Here is a 6,203-nt window from a genome sequence, read left to right as displayed (position 1 = left end):
CATTTATGTTGTGAAAAAAATACAAAATAATAAATATATAAACTAAAAATAAAAAAATAAAGGTATGCAGACGGCAAGGCCGTCGGCATAGCTGCGCACACGGAGCTACGATCCCACGGATCGATGACATGGCATTGCACGCGGATTGATGACGTGGCAGATAGCATGGGCTAGGACTATGCCGACGGCTATGCCGTCGGCATAACTCTTCCACACCACAGGCCCTCACTCCCTCGGATCGATGACGTGTCGACGGCGCGGATCGGTGATGTTAGCAATTCTATGCCGACGGCCTAGCCATCGGCATAGTTATGCCGATGGCCGCCGTTATCCCCCCGTCGGCGTAGTTTTGACGCCGTCAAACGGTCGCCGCTAATCGGGTAGGTGGGCCCTTTCTATGCCGACGGCCTCTTCTATGCCGACGGTCCCCGTAGGCGTACCGCGAGCTGTACCGATGGCCGTAATATGCCGACGGCCCCCGTCGACATAGATACACCTATGCCGACGGCTATTCTACGCCTACGGCCTGCCCTTGGCCGTCGGCATATGTCCATTTATGCCGACGGGCGCCGTCGGCATAGATGAGGCCGTCGGCAACTAGATAATTTCTGGTAGTGATGGACACGTATAGCTAGGGTATGCATTTAGTAGGTGTCTTTCTGTTCCGAATATTCATAATAGATTAAAAGAGACTGATAAAATAAAGAAAATACCCCACTGGGTCTGCACAAGGACACGAACTAACACGTTTTCACTTTCCCGTCATGTGCGCAGGGGTGATCGACGCGGACTACCGGGACCCGGTGGGCATTGTGCTCTTCAACCACTCGGAGACAGACTTCGCCATGAAGCCCGGCGACCGTGTCACACAGATGATTGTCCAGGTGATTGCGACACCGGAGGTCGCCTAGGTGGAGGGCATTGACGCCACCATTCGGAGGTCGTCGAGGTGGAGGACCTCGACGCCACTGTTTCGAGGTTGCTGAGGTGAAGGACCTTGACGCCTTGGTAGATTTTCTGTATCACGAGGACAATTGTCACATTGTGCCAATATATTTGTAGCCTTGTCAGGTGTCCTCTAAGTGTTGTTACCATTGATGATTTGAGTTGCAATTAATGCTCTTCACAATACGCTCCAAAATCCTATCTGAGTGTTGGATTTGAGTTGCTTTCCTAGACTATTTTCTGTACTGCAGCATTTTATGTTTTTATTTTTTAATCCCTAATTAGTTACTACTCTCTCGGTTCCGAAATAATTGTCGCCGGGGGAATACTCCAACCAGGTGAAAACGAGGGAACATACCAAACTACCCGTAATTTGAAAACAGATCATCGTCTTCCTCGTTGTCTTCCTCCAGGCCAGCGCTTGCCTCCTCTTCCTCCACCCTCCACCTCCTCCAGCTACTCGTCCAGGCCAGCAGCAGGCCCCTCCTCCTTCGCCCTCCACCAGCAGGAGCCTCCACCAGGCTCCTCCCTGTCGTCCAGCTGCTCGTCCCCGTCGCCAGCAGCAGGCCCTTCCTCCTCCTCGGCCCTCCAGCAACAGGCCCCTCCTCCCCCTCCACCCTCCGCCGGGCTCCCCTGTCGCCAGCAGCAGGCCCCTCCAGCTGCTCGTCCCCGTCGCCAGCAGCAGGCCCAACTTCCTCCTGCGCCCCAGTCTGGTCGCCGCCGCCCCAGCTTGGTCCTCGCCCCGCTGCCCAGCCTGATCCTCGTTGCACCCCCGCCTGGTCCTCGCCACACACAAAACTCCAGGCAGGTACTCCTCGCCTCAAATTACAGAAACTAACTGCACAAGATTGATTCAGTCAAACATTACAGTAGAATTTGAGGAATTACTAGAATTTGAAATTCAAGAGTTAAATGAAATAAAGGAGACAAATAAAGGAGGCAAGTGTATGTGCTATAACAGGTCCAGTGTGCAGCCTGCATGCCACATTTTACATCTGGCATCCAAATATGGCTAATTAAACATGGCTTGCTTTGGTTGTGTGTTAAGCCTACATTTATTCTTTAAACATGGCTGGCTTTGGTTAGTTAGCAATGGCACTTTCAATTTACAGTCATAGCCAAGAAATGAAAATTTGCTTCTAATTTCACAATGGCTGTTGTATTATTCACAATGTGAAAATCTTAGTGTGTTATCCTGAGGTAAAGCAAAGAAAAGAGCAGCTGGCAAGGCACACTATCTGCTTCTTACTGTACACATGAATACAAGGAGTACATGGGTCTCTATTACTACTTCATGTCTACATCCGTCTCTATAGGAGTAATATGAACATCATTCTACATGGGTCTCTGAACATCTTCTTACAAAGTTGGCTACAAATGAGTACACACTTACAGCACAAACGAGTACACCGGATAAATGCAAGGTTACATTGAACAAGGAGTACTCCAGATAAATACTCCAGCTAAATGTTTATGAGTACTTCTCCTCATAATAAATTTTAAAATTAAGCTTTAACTGAAACTCCAGTAGAAGAGTACTCATAGCCTTAACTGAAAAGAAGCTAAAGAACTGTATCAAGGCATAGTCTGTTTATATACACTTGTGCACTGACACTTCAAAGAAGTCTGTAACTTGCTGACAATAATCAACCAATATATCAATACTTGTCATAAAAAGGGAAATGACAGCAAGAATTATCAATACTTGCCAACAGAAAACAAAGATAGTGGATGAAAAAATTAGGATAACATGTTTATATTGCTGATACAAATATTTGCAAATGATACAAATATGTGCAAAAATACTCGCATGCTACTGCTGCAAGAAGTGCTAGCAAATGACTTAAATGTACTCCAGCTTAGGTTGCAGAAAATCAGAAACAATACTGAAAATCTGATTATTCAGCTGATCTAAATACAGCTTAAATGTACTGCAAATCAAAAACTGCAAATCTCATTATTCAGCTACTCCAAATACTGAATCTGTTTGCTATTCTAAATCTTGCAACCACTACACCAAAACAGCACTGAAAAACTACTGCAAGTATTGTACTCCATTTTACGCTCCTTTGCCTATCAGGGACAAGTTGCGCAGTTGCTGTTTGGTTTTCTTACCTCAACTCCCAGTCCCAGGTGCAACCCCAAAGTCGATATCATTTCATAAAGAAGCGTAATACTCCAGCAGTACTATAACCACCAGAAGAGATAATTAATGTTAAAAGTTTTTTTCCGTGCTTCTTTGCCAATCGATGAAGCCGCAGATTTTAAAGAAGAAAATCAGGAAGAGGAACATTGCTTCCAACAAGTCTGGTGAATGGTGGATCACCCTTTTTTCCACTGGTGGATGGACTGGATGGAGCTGGTAACTGAATTTATTTAAATTGGTGAAGTGAAAAGAGGAGGACCTTCAGTGTTGGCTGTGTGTTTGAATTATGCCCCCGCTCACTGAATGAATTGCAATTTCTGAACGGTTTTCTTGTCTGAACTCTGAGATGCAAATACCGAAAGGAGGTCCCGGGAGTGTTTTCTTGTGATGAGTAAGAAGAATCTACAGTATGAGTAGCTCTGCCTCTGCAGTGTGCGTACCTAGTCGATGGTCTGTACGATGACGCGGAGGCTCCGGCGCCGCTCCGCCGCTCCGACTCGTCAGACCGGCCGCTCCGCTGTTCCGCCACCACTCTAGGTCCGCTCAGGCGCTGGTCCGGCGCCGCTCAGCTGCTCCGACTCGTCAGATCCGCCGCTCCGCTGCTCCGCCGCCGCTCTAGGTCCGCTCGGGAGGCACTCCACATCCACGCCCCCTAGCCCATATCCAGCTCTGACGCCCCTACACATCCACACCTCCATCGCAGAGAAGCTCGTCGCCGATGCAAAAAGAATCAATTTTCTTTACCTACGGGGTGTGAGTGAAGGTGGGTGGTGGGGAGAAAGAGGCGGTGGAAGAGGCCGGCGACAAGGAGAGGGGGAAGGCAGGGACGAGGAGAGGGAGTGGCCGGCCACGAGGAAAGGGAGTGGCCGGCCACGTAGAGGAGAAGCTGGCGACGTAGAGGAGAGGGAGAGGCGACGAGGGAAGGGGATTCAGCGAGCAAGCGAGTGGATCAGGTGGAACGCTAAATTTGGAAACTGGGAAAATTTCATAGCGTTGCAGAATTTGTACTTGGATTGCCCAGCGACAATTATTTCGGAGCGAAGGGAGTAGTAGCTGTTGGGGAACGTAGTAATTTCAAATTTTTCCTACGCACACGCAAGATCATGGTGATGCATAGCAACGAGAGGGGAGAGTGTAGTCCATATACCCTCGTAGACCAAAAGCGTAAGTGTTAGCACAACGCGGTTGATGTAGTCGAACGTCTTCACGATCTGACCGATCCAAGTACCGAACGCACGGCACCTCCGAGTTCAGCACACGTTCAGCTCGATGACTTCCCGCGAACTCCGATCCAGCAGAGCTTCACGGGAGAGTTCCATCAGCACGACGGCGTGGTGACAGTGATGATGTTGCTACCGACGTAGGGCTTTGCCTAAGAACTGCTACGATATGACCGAGGTGGAATATGATGGAGGGGGGCACCGCACACGGCTGGGATAGATCAACTGATCAACTTGTGTGTCTAGAGGTGCCCCCTGCCCCTGTATATAAAGGAGCAAGGGCGGAGGCCGGCTGGCCCTCTATGGGCGCGCCAGGAGGAGGAGTCCTCCTCCTAGTAGGAGTAGGACTACCCTTTCCTACTCCTACTAGGATGAGGAAAGGAAGGAGGAGAAGGAGAAGGAAGGAGAAGGAGGAAAAGGAGGAAAGGGGGCCGGCCCCCTAGTCCAAACCGGTTTGGGCTAGGGGGGCCGCGCGCCCTGCCTCCTCTCTTGCACCACTTGGCCCATGAGGCCCATTACTTCTTCGTCGTATTCCCGTAACTCCCCGGTACCCCCGAAAATACCTGAATCACTCGGAACCTTTCCGATATCCGAATATAGTCGTCCAATATATCGATCTTTACGTATCGACCATTTCGAGACTCCTCTTCATGTCCCCGATCTTATCCGGGACTCCGAACTACCTTCGGTACATCAAATCACATAAACTCATAATACAATCGTCACCGAAACTTTAAGCGTGCGGACCCTACGGGTTCGAGAACTATGTAGACATGACCGAGACATGTCTCCGGTCAATAACCAATAGCGGAACCTGGATGCTCATATTGGCTCCCACATATTCTACGAAGATCTTTATCGGCCGGACCACATAACAACATACGTTGTTCCCTTTATCATCGGTATGTTACTTGCCCGAGATTCGATGGTCGGTATCTCTATACGTAGCTAAATATCATTACAGGCATGTCTCTTTACTCGTTCCATAATACATCATCCCGCAACTAACTTATTAGTTGCAATGCTTGCAAGTAGGGGGGGACTAACGAGCAGCTCGGGTCGTTAAGCTCGTGCTTGTTAAGGCTCGGCTCGTTAAGCTCGTTAAGATTAACGAGCAGAAAACCCTGCTCGGCTCGGCTCGTTTGAAGCTCGTTAAGCTCGTGAGCGCTCGCGAGCGCTCGTTAACAGATTATAATATGTTATGATATACATGATGAATGTGTAGGTATGGTTTTCGAGATGAAATATGGTGACTACAAAAAGAAATGAAGTAGTTTGTTGCCTCATATGTCGATTAGATGAAATAGATGGGCTGAGATGCTATAAAAAGTTTGTCACATAAGATAAAAATATGTGTTGTGTTGTTGCTAACGAGCTCAACGAGCTACTCGTGAAACTCGTTATCTCACTCGTTAAGCTCGTTAAGCTTAACGAGCTATAATCAATGATTGGCTCTGTTCATTAAGAAGTGAGCTATGAGCTTAACGAGCCGAACTATCGAGCGCTCATTAAGCTCACGAGCTACGAGCTTTTGGTCCAGCCCTACTTGCAAGGCTTAAGTGATGTGCATTACCGAGAGGGCCCAGAGATACCTCTCCGACAATCGGAGTGAAAAATCCTAATCTCGAAATACGCCAACCCAACAAGTACCTTCGGAGACACCTGTAGAGCACCTTTATAATCACCCAGTTACGTTGTGACGTTTGGTAGCACACAAAGTGTTCCTCCGGTAAACGGGAGTTGCATAATCTCATAGTCATAGGAACATGTATATGTTATGAAGAAAGCAATAGCAACAAACTAAACGATCAAGTGCTAAGCTAATGGAATGGGTCAAGTCAATCACATCATTCTCCTAATGATGTGATCCCGTTAATCAAATGACAACTCAT

The 6,203-nt window shown here is 48.1% G+C and overlaps 1 long non-coding RNA gene across 2 annotated transcripts; it reads right to left on the bottom strand.

Moving 5' to 3' along the window:
* Window positions 1-663: 663 nt before the first annotated feature.
* Window positions 664-4,044, bottom strand: LOC119332693. 2 transcript variants are annotated; one of them, XR_005161094.1, is made up of 3 exons: window positions 3,532-4,044; window positions 1,304-1,783; window positions 664-1,017 (listed from the first exon to the last, which is right to left on the bottom strand). It is a non-coding gene; the product is annotated as an uncharacterized LOC119332693 (long non-coding RNA). The 2 variants fall into 2 exon arrangements; XR_005161095.1 differs by having other exon boundaries at window positions 1,304-1,779.
* Window positions 4,045-6,203: the final 2,159 nt, after the last annotated feature.

This window comes from Triticum dicoccoides, chromosome 7A (assembly GCF_002162155.2).
Source record: "Triticum dicoccoides isolate Atlit2015 ecotype Zavitan chromosome 7A, WEW_v2.0, whole genome shotgun sequence".
Lineage (NCBI taxonomy): Eukaryota > Viridiplantae > Streptophyta > Magnoliopsida > Poales > Poaceae > Triticum > Triticum dicoccoides.
This window is presented reverse-complemented; position numbering and strand designations above follow the sequence as displayed.